Source organism: Scaptodrosophila lebanonensis, unplaced genomic scaffold (assembly GCF_003285725.1).
Source record: "Scaptodrosophila lebanonensis strain 11010-0011.00,11010-0021.00 unplaced genomic scaffold, SlebRS2 tig00000024-arrow-pilon, whole genome shotgun sequence".
In the NCBI taxonomy this organism is placed as follows: domain Eukaryota; kingdom Metazoa; phylum Arthropoda; class Insecta; order Diptera; family Drosophilidae; genus Scaptodrosophila; species Scaptodrosophila lebanonensis.
This window is the reverse complement of record NW_022060538.1, coordinates 8,434,306-8,448,063: the sequence shown is the minus strand read 5'-3', so window position 1 is coordinate 8,448,063 and position 13,758 is coordinate 8,434,306. Positions and strand designations below refer to the sequence as shown.

At 32.8% G+C, this 13,758-nt stretch overlaps 1 protein-coding gene across 1 annotated transcript in view; it reads right to left on the bottom strand.

Moving 5' to 3' along the window:
- LOC115621148 (fatty acyl-CoA reductase wat) overlaps nt 1-5,123 on the bottom strand; it is a 57,924-nt gene extending 52,801 nt beyond the window's left edge. The window contains exon 1 of the mRNA XM_030514706.1: nt 4,706-5,123. The gene's annotated coding sequence lies outside the window, so the exon portion shown is untranslated. The remainder of the gene's footprint in view (nt 1-4,705) is intronic.
- Between the last annotated feature and the right edge of the window lie 8,635 nt (nt 5,124-13,758).

Below are 13,758 nucleotides of genomic sequence, written 5' to 3'. Positions count from 1 at the left end.
ACATTAGAATGAATTTAAAATTATATAATCGCAATTTAATTTACATAAAGCAACAAAAAAAAAAAGCAAACAAAAGAATAAAAAATATTAAGTAATGCCTTTTGCTGACAAGATGTGAATTAAGCTTCTTCTTCAAGTCGCTATAAGCAACAATTGTGGTTTTCAATCACTTTTCAGACTTTACAAGTATGCTGTAAACTGTAGAATAGAGAAATGTTCTGTTCTTTGAACGGAAATTTCAGGATGTGATACTTAACAGCTTAATTGCTTAGGTGGCTTGTGGTTCAAGCTATTTTTCACTGTCAACAATATACGATTACGGTTGTAATAACTACAGAAAAAGTCATTTATCTTCTTTTGCGTTTTCTTACAGAATTGTTTAAGGTATTGTACGAGTATAGTTATTATTATTATAATTTTGCTTTTGTGTGCAAACCTTGGCAAACCTTCCAGCACAATTGAATAATATCTACTATATTTTTGCAAAGCAGTTTGTCCCAACTGATTGGTGATCAACGCACAACCCAATCGTAAACAGGAAGCTAAAATTGGAGCACAACTATCCTTTGACAGTTAAGGAGAAAATTTCAACTCAAAAGGAAGGAAAAGGGGCTACAACGTTTGTATGAGAAATCTGTCTTTTTCATATGTTAACTTCAAATAGGTTTTGTATACTCTCCGAAGAAGAATACGAAATAAACTGCATTCACTGTTTGTTGAAAAATTTTTTTGGATCTTGATGTATTTGAGCTTTCTTGTATATATATCTTAATCCAAAATAGTATGATTAGTAGCTCAAGAATTTAAATTGTTTACTGTTCTAGAATACCATATTTTCTTATTCCCTCTTATATTGACAATGACAATCCCTATATAATAAATAACTGAAAATCCGGGAGTGGCTTTACACATCCATTTAACTATAGTATATTGTATGTAAATGAATAAAACATTATTCAAATGTTCTGTTGCAAAAAGTAAAATTCTATAAATGTCATAAAGTAAGACGGTTATAAAATAAAAGTCAGGTGCCAATTAATAGCAATCAGTACTTATGAAAAAGTAGTAATAAATAGTGATAGTTAATAAAACATTTAAATGTACAAAGTATATATTTTATTTGTATAGCCATCAGGAATATTATTAAGTAAATGACTTTTAAAATGCCATTTAGAAGTGCAAGTGCAGCCTTTGTTGACGCAATTCACTAAAATTTATTTACTCTTCACTCTTCGTATACAATTTTGTTGAGCATTGAGAAAATTTTTAGTTTCGCAAATATACATTTCTCTTGAACTTGCAGCCGAAGGTTCAATGTTTTGGCCTTAACGTCCACAACGACATTAAATATTTGAACAAAGTCTAGGCTTAATAATAAGAAGTCAATAAAGTTAAAATAAATATTTTTAGTTTGTCGTGCAAGTTGCTAATTAATGAATTTGTGAAATGTTCATAATATAACTTGTATGTACAATTCATCACAAAAGGCTGTGATATGTGACTAGAAACCACCTTATGTTTACACCCATATTTACATATTCCGTTAAAACACATGCTGAGTGGCTTAGCTAATATTGTTCTGACGAATTGATTTACTACACTGACAAAGTTTTAATGCTCCAAAGTATTGTGCACTTCAACCGGAGGTGCGGGAACGCCTTAAAGCCGTTAACTTTAATGGTCATAGGTCAGCAATTTCTTATTTAAAATGTTTTAGTACGTACTTAAATAAATACCGATTGGTACAGTTTATCTAATTGAATTTATTTATAGCACTGCCATATAGAATATACGAGTACATGTAAGAAATTTTAGCAATATTGTTGCACCTGTTTCAAAATGTCAAGCTAAATGCAATTTATTTTTGCTTTTCATTAACGAAATAATTATTCGCCAATTTTGTTGTGGTTTCCGTAATTTGACATTTAAAATGTAGTCAATTTTAGAAGGGAATAGAATCAATATAAAAAGTTTTTATTTTAAATAGTTTAATACATTTAATCAAATGGCTATTATGAAATCCCTTCGAAAACCCCTAAATGTGTCTATACATATACCCTGACAATTAGTACGCAGGAAGTAAATAATTCATTCATTGAATAATAATCGCAAAAAAAAAATATAATTTAAAATGACTCCATATTTAATTAAATTTAAATATCGATTGGAGCGAGTAGATTTTCTAAAGCATAGCAAGTTCACAAAGGTATAAAAACGTTTTTCTAATTCGTAAAGGTCATGTAGAAATATTAATTTTTATACCCTGTACCCAAAGGGTACAAGGGTATATTAGTTTTGTGCGAGTGCACATGGAACACACAGAAGGAGGCTTGGTAGACCCCACAAAGTATATATATTCTTGATCAGCATGACAAGCCGAGTCGATATAGCCATGTCCGTCTGTCCGTCTGTCCGTCTGTCTGTCTGTCTGTCTGTCTGTCTGTCTGTATGAACGCAAGGATCTCCGAAAGTATAAGAGCTAGAATAACCAAACTAGGTATACAGATTCTCCTGAGACCGAGAAAGGACGAGTTTGTTAATTTTTTCTGATCCGCCCCCCCACTCCCCCCCTATTACTGATTTTCTATAACTCCCGTAATTCTTGGAATTTTGAGCTAAAATTTGGTAGTCACATTAGGTTAGTAATTATATATCCGTATACTAAGTTTCATTATGATAAAATGATCGGAAAGAAAGTTATAGCCATATAACCAGGCCCAATGCACACATACATACATATGTACAAGTACACAAACACGCATAAGGCACGATTCTGATGTAAATGTAAATGTATGTATGCATGCATGGAATATTTTATATTTAATTAGTTAATATTTAGTTAATTAATTAAATTAATTTAGTTAATTAATTTAATTTAATTAATTAATTAATTAAATTACTTTTTTGTGGGGTGGTACAGGGTATTTAAGAGTTGAGCCTGCTCGACTTTAGCATTCCTTTCTTGTTTATTTTATAATTGCACTCCGAAACTATTATTTACTCTCGACAAACTTATTATTGCTGACTAATGCCGAATAGCACAATTTTCTTAAAATGATGGAAAGCATATTCAACACGTGCCCTAATGCTTCATAGTATACTCAGTAGCCGAAGGGTTAAAAGGTATACCACAAAGTCTAAACGCCAAATTGATGTAAGGGTTAGAAGGAGGCGTGGTAGACTCCATGGTATAGTTACATTAATGATCAGCATGACAAAACGAATCGTTATAGACATGACCGTCAGTCCCTAAGTCCAAATGAGCACCAAAAACTTTAAAGCCATAACAGCTAGGGGCAACAAACTTAGTATGTAGACTTGTTATATCCATGCCCAGAAGCCATATAGTATAGTCTCATTATTTTAAATAACGGCCGATGAACCGATCGTTGCAAAAATATAATTCAATACATAAAAGTATTACACTATTTACTATATCGAAAAGATGTTTGCTTAGATTGGTTGAGAGGTTATAGTGATAGATATATGCAAAATTCTGCTCCAAATTACTGAGCAGCTGATGTAACAAGATTTCCACTATCCTTACACATCCAGCCCGACTAAAAAAAACTATTAGTGTCTCTCTTGTGAAAATGTTTTTTTCTTAATTCTGACTATTTAACTCGCACGTTTATCTGAACACTCTTAATGGCTTGTTTTTAATGGACACTTAAAACATTTCTTAACACCCTTTAACGTAGGACCTTGGCATTAGCTTCAATGTCACTCGGAATTAGAAAAGAAAAACTACGCTATAGACTTGAAAAATTAAGATAACAGGTTAGCTATTATTTATTCTAAAATGATTCTCATCCCAGCAATTACTTATTTGAAATGTTTAAGTACGTACTTTAATTAATACCGACTGGTACAGTTTATCAAATTGAATTTATTCGTAGCACTGCCATATAGAATACACATATACTATACATATGTAAAAATGTTAATAATGTTTTTGCACCTGTTTCAAAACTTCATACTCATAAAAATGTTGTTTCGTCAACTCTTTTGTGGGTTTAATGATTTAAATTTTTATTGTTAACATTTAAATGGGAATAGAATCAATAAAAAAGTTTTTATTTCAATACACAAATTTAATTAAATGGGTAACACCCATTTAGGTCTCTTGGAAAAAACCTAAATTTGGGAATGCCCTGACAATTAGAAAGCACCACATTTTTAGGCAGCTGACTTGAGAGGTCAATACTTTGAACCAAATGTTAACTGCACGAAGAGCAGAAGACATTTATTTTGGCAGGAAATTGGAAAAGAAAGTAATTGTTCATCCCTTGAATAACAAGCACAACAAAGAAATATAATTTATTGCATTGATACTCGTATAGAGTTGAACAAAATTAATAAATTTAAAGTAAATTTTTTACGTAAATTTCTGCACTTCATACTTGTTTTTAAACATACATCTTGAAATACTTATTTAGTTTCTCAAGTCTGGTGATGTTAGAAATAAATTGGCTATATGACTCAACTATTTATTTGCTTTGCTAATATGACTTGCTGGCCACCATAAGCAGTTTAGCGTAAGTTGCGTAGGAATTTCTAAAACATTAATAGTTTTTCAAAACTGTGCACATTATAGAGCAGGCACTTCAGAAAAACGCTCTTTCTGTAAACTTAAACAACATGCAAGCTGTTGCAACGTGTTTTTAATTAATTAAATGATATTTATTATTAAGCAAATGCTCACCTCAAAGTCGAATGATCGTAAATTCCAGTTAATTCACAATTGCAATTGATTTCGAAATTTCGTGTGCAAGTATTTGTGGGTTATTGTTTGAGCATCTGATACCTCGACTATTGAATTATAAATTGTGCAGATCAAGATATTGTAGATTGTGCAATTGCTTGTTTACAATTTTCAAAAATTATTTTCTGTGAATTTGGCTCCGCACTTTCGAAATATTGAGCGCGCGGTTTTTTAACAGCAATAATATTGAACAACAGCAGCAACAACACGCGAATACGTTGCACAATTAGCCCCGAGAGTCGCTTTTCGAGACGGAAAAATCCCACTTTGAAAATATTTCTGGAAAAACGACTTGCTTACCCGCGCGCGCCTGTTTCTGTTTTCGTTGCCAAAAAGGCGTGCGCGCCAACTGAGCCACGAAAATTACTTTTCCCCCGAACGTTACGCGTTTCAGAACCGCGCTGCAAAGCAGACGAAAACAGACTCAGCTTAAGTCCGACTTGCAAAAACGACAACACCTGACAGCACCGCGACTGCGCTGCCGAGCCTATGACGCCGACTGCAGCCACGACTGCGTTGTAGGCGGCCACAACGACTACATGCGCAGCGGAGCTTTCCAACAGCAACTTAACAGCGCGCCTGTTGGGGGTAGTAACTGGCCTCTGTTTCTGTTACTGTTATCTGGGCGCAGGCGCGACAGCGACGTCACTGCGCTTGCGTTACTGTTACGAGTGCCATACGGAACGAAAAGTCAAATGGAGTGGCGACGCGCAAGTAACAAGACCTGTTAATTAATTAACGTTTTTCGAGTGACAGACAGATTGAGTGACGTTAGTGATTTGTTTGTTTGTTTTTGGATTTCTGTGAAAAGCTCTATTCAAACAAACAACTTAACACTAAGTGTGTGCTCAAAGCTGAAACATTTTATGCAATACTGCCAATAATACCCTCTAAGCGAAGGGTAGTTTAATGTGTTTTTTGTTTTTTTTTTCAATAGCTGAATCATTTTGTGCACTACGGCCAATTATACAATTGTTCAATTATACTGCCAATAAATAATTAAAAGAAAATTTAATTAATTTCCAGCGCCGCCTCTGATTATAATATGTTTATATTCAAATTGCTTTCATATAAATATTCTGTTGTAAAATTGATAACATTTCTGTTGTTTCTTGAAAATGTGTTATTTTATTTTATGTACTATATGTATATATGTGATATTTAAGCCGATTCGAATGTCATGTACAAGTATTTCAGATCATATGACCTCGAAATGTTTTAAAACCAGTACCACAGATTTGCTTAAGCCCTAATGCTGTCTACTTCCTTGATATGCCAATAAGTACATCAACTATATGCATTTTAATATTTTAATGAAAAATTGTGGAAACACAATTATAACCATGTATTCTTCTTAGAGTCCCCTTATATTTGCATATAAATGTAGGGAATTCCCATGTCGGAATTTTAAAAAGCTAGTCTTGAAGAATGTTTTTTCAATAGCCGAACCATTTTAAGCTGCGGTTAAGCTATAGAGTTTTGAACACAGTACCTTTATCTTCTTTGCGGTTTTTTTAACACTACCTGAGCTCTTTTTTTCTTTATAATTCCCATATGCGCCTCTTTTTTCTGGCTTCACTTTTCCATATCTCTCTCTTTTTGTTCTCCATATCTTTTGCTTCTCTTCTCTCACTCTTCATTGTCTCTTTTTTACGTTTTGCGTATTTTTATCAACATAAAGAAATATACCAAATAATCAAAAAATAAATTGTCTTTATATAGACTGAGCAGATTTTTAATTGCTGCTGGAATCTTAATCTACGATACATCGGGAATCCCCCACACTGAAAAGATTGAGCTCCATTTAAGTGGCTGTTAAATTTTACAGAATAGATCTTTGGCTTAAGCTAAATATTGTATCCAAAAATAGTCGTTCATTGTAGTGTAGTACGACAGCAGCAGTCTTTATCAACAAACAAATATTCTCTCTATATCTCGTCGCGCAGGTGAAAGTAAGAATTCTTTTTTTTTTTTGGAGGGGCAACATCCTTCTTAGCATTCTTTTTTGATTTATTTCTAATTACATATGGCGTCGCCTTCTCGAATTTGCACACTCAATTGACTCATCAATGTGTCGTCAGCGTGAGTTATCCAGGCAACATCCGTCAGCATTGCGCACATCAGACTACATCGTCGTTATCTTCATCATCATCATGGCTATCATCATCGTTATCAGCAGCTTCGTCGTCGTAGTCGTCGCCGACGATGTCGTCCTCCTACTTGGTATGCCTAAGCCGTGCGCCCGAGACATCGTTCCGCGTAGCACGCACATAAATTTTGTCGTGCTGTGAGTTTTCTTTTTTTTCATTCTGCATGTATTTTTTCCTTGCTAGACACTAGAGGCATTTTACTTAACTTTTTGTGAAATATAAGTATGTAAGTAGTAGAATGTACGGATTGTACTTTTTTATTTAATTTGCCTTTTTGTTTTAATCTCGGCGGCGCAATCAATCACGTACTTGAAAACATGTTTGTCGCTGTTTGCATCTGTTTATCGCCTTTGAATCTTATGTGACAAAAATGGCAGGCAACAGGCGCATAATAAAGCAAATTTTTTTGCCCAGCACAAACGAAAAAATAATACAATAAAAGGAAAATAAAAGTGTATTTAATTAAGTATGTATTTGCATATCCCATAGAATTTTAATTGCAGACAATAATATGAATTTTGCGTATTGAATTACGAATATTGCAAGAGCCAGTGAACTTTGAACTTTCGTATAGAAAAAATATTGAAATACTTTGCATCTCCTATATGCACAAAGGGAGGCATTTGAAAGCAAGAAAAATAGCTTCTCGAGCCAATAATTTGCTGAGAAAATTACTTATTTTCATGTCAAAGCATTAAGAATTTACATTTCCGAGCTTACCAAATCTTAGCGTGAATATTTTTTAGGCCATATTGAAGCCAACAATTACAATATTTCATATTTTTTTGTACTCGGCAATTATGTACAAAAATCTAAATAATATATTTCGACCATTAGATTCTTTAAATAACACCATCTTTATCATTTCCATTGTTTATTTATAATGCTTCCATAAGTATTCTCTTTCAAAGCTAACATTTCATTACTTATCCTAATTTCAATTTAAATGTCTGAAAACTAAATCGAAAAGCTGAATTTTAAATAACGACAACACATATATTTTCATGGATGTGGGAAAACGTGTGGCCCGGGCCGTCGAGCCGTGCTGGCCAGTCATAAATAAGCAAAAGCATAATGGAATTTCCAGGGGAAAAAAAAATCACTCATACGACATGTGTCCACCTAAACATTACTGTGCTTAATTGCTTTAATAAAAGTTTACTAAAGTTTGACTGTTGTAGCTTTTGGTATATTGGTGGCCATGCTGACAGCCCCATTTGTTACCATTTGATCAATGGTCGAAACGCGCAGTCAAACTCAAATTGGAGGTGAAATAAATTTAAGCTATTATCAGGCAGCAGGCCACCCACTGTGTAACTCAAGTGCCGTCTCCGTTCAGGTGGCCAAGTGTGCAGCAAGATGCCGGCAATACCATCCGTAATTAACTTCATTTCCATAGTCATAAGCATGCGAAGTCATCCAAGTAAATTTGATGGACGCAGCAAAAACAAATTGCAAGCGAATAAAAGTCAATGCCTGAATTCGCAACATTTCCGAAAAGTAATTGCTATTGCAGATTACGATAAACAGCAACTACCCATATACCCTCACCTACCCTCAATGTTTGCTCTACTATACATACATACATACTATAATTATCATTGCCCCCCAAAATGCTGTCACAAACGGACGATGACAGTCACGCGATTCGCACACCGTTTGTTGCCATCGGCGTGATTTAGCATCGAGGCGACGTTCGTGTCAAGCTCCTTGATTTATTTTATGACTCAACGCATCATCCGCACGGCTTACGGGCTTTAATTCCTCCATAAAAATATCTGTCATGATAGAACGCAAAAAGTTATGTGCCTGCGATTCGCAAAACTGTGTGCACACACAAATAAACGCGAACAAATCACAAAGACCAATTGAAATTCAAAGCGAGTTCAACGGCAGCGACAAGTTGCTACAAGATCCCCGTAAGTGCAAAAATAAACTCCCCCGATGCATAAAAAAGGGTAGATTTCTTTCTACCCAGCCAACTGCAAGTGTCTGATTAAATACGATTTTCGCTTTAAGTTACAAAAGCAATCAATTTGAAATGCAGACAAAGACGATTTACTTCTAAAGAACTCAGAACGATACTACAAATATAAACCTAGTATAGACAGACAGGAGTTAGTGAATCGAATAATTCAAAAGTTTTCCAGAATTAAAAACACTATTTATTAATTCTGTTTATTGTTTTAGTATGCACTTAAATAGCTCATTTGGGAACACAACTGAAAATCAATTGAAAATGCAAATCTTAACTTTTGTAAAACCCACGCAATGCTATAAAAAGATAACAACAATATTTATATTAAAGAACAAACAAATATTTTGAAATATGCCAAAAATATTCTTCAGACAGTAGATAACTTTTATTAATAATCAGAATCTGTATTCGCTACACTAAAAAAATGAAGGGTATTTGGTTTTGGTGTGCACGCTTCTAACACCCAGAGGGAAGAATCCAAGACACAATGTTCGTCTGTTTTGATGGGCACTGAGATCGATCATGCCAGATCATTTATGATACTGTCGTATGTGATTCGAATTAAATACTTTTTTATTTATAAACTCGTGGGACCCTAATTTTTTCATATTGAGAATGTTGTACTAATTTATGTGTGATAGATGTTCATCTCTCGTAAGGAAACATTAGGGTATACACGAGTATATTTAAGAAGTATAAACAAGAAATTGTAGGCCAGGAAGCATTTCAAAAGCGGGTCTGAGATTCCTTTTCTTTTGTTCAAATTTTTTATTTTTGAAATTAGATTTTAACCTGATTTTAAACTGTGTTAACTTTTTTCTTTTTATTTGGTAGATCTGATCACATAAAGTTTATACATTTCTGGCAATGAACGCAAATACACTCTTCGGGTATAGACTATGTATATAGTATGAACTTAATTTTACGACGTAATTGTGCACATTTTCTAACTAATTGACTTCCGTATTAATGACAAAGCCTTCAAAGTTAATTGCTACCTAATTGAGTGTTTGCTTTAACATCCCATTGTAAAAAGGCTTATTAAAACGAACGTAATTGCTTAAATATATTTGCTTGGGCCTAATCAATTTTAAAAGCCCTCCCATGTTATACATACTTAGTGCATTTAGTGATGACTGTAGTTCTCTATTAGACTCCATTAAATGAATGTTTAGTTTCTTTTAAATACAATTAAGAGATTTGTAAGCACTGCAGACATGCTTCTCTATCCTTGTCAGTTAAAAAATATATAATATTTAGATAAGTGTTCCGAACAGAGCTAACAAACATTTCGCTATATAATGTTTTCATTCGCCTTGGAAGTGGTTTCGTCTTCCATGCTTCCTCGACCTTTTTTGAACACAAAACCTTCTTTATTTTTCGTCTGCAAAAGTTCCAAAAATATTCAGCAATCTTTATTTATATATGAATTTTATGAAATTCTAAGCAATTGTTTCGAAAAGATCAGCAACCGTAAAGATTTATTTCATTCTCAAAATTTTATTCAGTTCAGTCAGTGTTCCGAAGTATACCAGCTCAGACCTAAAAATATAGAAAAACTAAATTTAAAGTCTTTATCAAGTTGTTAACACACTATAGGTTTAAGCATAAAGTGATATTTTAATAGTTTCTAAAGTTTTTAAAAAAAAAGAATGCCTAAAATTGCTTTGATTTGAAAAATATTTTTCTAAGCTTTATTTCATCCTCATGTCAGGACCTAAAAATTAAATGAAAAAATTGTTAACACACTATATGTTTAAGCATAAAGTGATAATATTTTAATAGTTTCTCAAGTTTTTAAAAAAAAATTAAAATCAAAAAATTAAAATATTGATTAAATAATGCATTTAAAAAATAATTTATGCATATGATCGATGAAAAAACTTCAACAAATCCAACGCAGATCCATCTTAAGGCGAAATAGTGCGTCATAATAATGAATAATTTTTTCTTGTACGTACGCCCTTGATACTAACTGTATATTTTGACACTAAATGCACTTATGTCTTTTCTTTTATCCATAATCAGATAATGTAATGTTATTGTCAATATAAAAACCCTTGAGGGGGTCAACAACTTCGTGGCGAAGTGTGTGAGACTGCAACGCCTGTAACATCGCTGTCAATATTCCCAATAGTTGCGATTAGTGATAGAAGAATGATCAATAATCATGATCAATGATCGCGACCGAATTCACAAACACTAAGAACGTCGTTAAACAGAAAAAGCAACAAGGTTTATTACCTACAAATATATTTTGATTTTGAAATAAACAAAAATGAAATCCAATTACGAATACAAATGTCAAATTTTGTGTCTAGACATATCTATCTACTGACCATCAGTCATTAAATAAGCATTGATCTTTTTTGTTTTACATTATCATTTTTTGACCATAGACTAAATCGATGAAATATTCAAAGCTGGAGTTTATGGCTTCAATAAATCAGTTGCCAAATATATGTACATATATCAATAAAAATGCATTGTTAGCTTGTCCCTGATGGAAAAAGCGCTGCACCTGTTCGCCTGAAATTTAAACACATTTTAAAATTCGGTTCCAGGATTAAATGCGTAATCTGATCATCTCTTTCGTCAATAGCTATATTTTAAGGGTCAACTCGATTGTATTGTTTATTTACATATTTATTTACTCATTAGGCTATCTAATACTTATACTTAACGGATAAGAGTCTTCGGGACAGGATATAAATAAAAAGGGAAGAACACTTTGTTAATTAGTAATTAGTTTTCATTAAAATTTTACTCAAGAAACTATTTGAGTTGATGGTGAACTGAAACGATTTCAAATAAGACTTAACTCCTAGTTTAAGCTGTATTTGTATTTTTCTATAAGTTTAATTTAAGTTATTGTAAATAATAACAGTATGATTAAAGTTTTACATTTATAAAAAAAAAACGATTTCAAATTAAAATTACATTTGTTTCAGGAGCCATAAAAATTACATTTCTCATCATTGTGCGAGCAATTTTAGCTCGAATTAATGTCATAAAGCAATTACAAAGTAGACATAATTTGATACAATAATTGCAAAAGTGATTAGAATAAAAGTTATATGGAATTCGACCTGGGACTACCCTGTACAATTTTTATTCCAAATTTAGTCGAAATTGTTCCGGTTATTATTTTTAAAAACGAATATGTGTGGAGTGGAGGGATTCAAAAATTACCATATTTTTTAAAAATCTACATTTAGAAAAAGAACGGACCCTGCTAGTGAAAAATTATAAATAATATTAAGCCATAATAAAATTATGCAAAATTGTAATTGCCATTGCATCCTATTTCCGGCGTCAATAAGTTGTCAGAATAGATCGATAAATTAAAAAGACTTGGGCGGACGAATTAATAATCATTAGTAACCAATCAAAAGTCGCGATTGTAATATTGTTTTCATTGATGTACTTCAGCCTCATCTTGTAAACCACCGACGGCTAAATGCTTAGCTAGAATGCATCAATCTAAAATTGACTTTGAACTTAGCTACACCCCTAAAACTCTGTGTTGCATAGACTGTCGCACAAAACTAATGAACTTCTCTAGTAAAAGGTATGCAAAGTAAAATTTGAAATCATGCTTAACAATCAATAACCTGCACTCAATTCAGTTTTCGACTACCAGCCAAGGCGATGCGAGCATTGACTGTTTTTGTGGCTTTAATTCTTCTGCTGCGCTTTTTCAACCGAAATGTAATCCCTTAGATATTATTGCAAGCAACATACCATAAATAATGAGGGTTGGAATTTTTTTTTAGAATGCAGCCAACATCATTATGACAAATGTTGTTTGTGAATCTTATAACAAATCGTGGGTCAAGATCGACGAATGTCATCTTAAGCCAATACTAGGAAACCAGACAGCTTTAACAATACGGATTTCACTTTTGTACCCCACTAACGAAGTTTGGCTTCGACTTCGATTAAAAAAGAATGCGAATGGCTACAAGCCCTGGCTGGTAGATTTTAATTTTGATGCATGCGAATTTATGAGAAAATCAACCAACAATTTTATGAAGGTGATTTTTAATGTTATCCAAGATTTTACAACAATTAATCATACCTGCCCGTATATGGTAAGTGCGGAAATTCAGTCTTTGAGATAAATATTATAACTTTCTATGTTCATTTAATAGGGCGTGCAACTGATTAAGGATTTCCATCCAGATTCGACAAAAATTCCGACTGTGCCCAAAGCAATGCCAAATGGAGACTATGTGTTGCTTTTTACATGGAACTTCTACAAAAAAACACAATTTACAACAAATGTTTATTACTCATTAAAGAATGATTAATACAAGTACATTTGTATAATTTATATTTTATTTATGCAAAATATTTATTACACGTATTGTATCCTCTTTTTATTTTGAAGCATATTAATAATATATCAAATGTAAAGTTATTTAAGAGGTTTTTTCAACGAGGGAACAGTTGTAAAGTGTGAATATTTTTAAAACCAAAACTTCAACGGCCCTTTATAGGACCGAGAAATAAATAAGAAAACCGCTGAATCTGTTTTGTACCCTAAAGAATACTTCCCTTTTAAAACAAAATTAAGGCAAAAGCCCAACTATTTCATCTTGCAAGAGAATGTTTTTAAAAATATTACTTTGTTACTCACACTGCAGATATTTAATGTAACAGCATTTTCCTCATATACTTCGTTTACCTCAAATACCGTAAATTTGAGTAAATAATTCAAGAAAAATTTCAATAACGGTTAAGTAAGGGGGTGCATCGGAAAATATCAAGCTCGGAATGCCTACATGTAAAAAATTTGTTTTCTCTAGCTCTTACAGTCCCTGAGATCTAAGTATTCATACAGGTGAATAGACGGATCGACT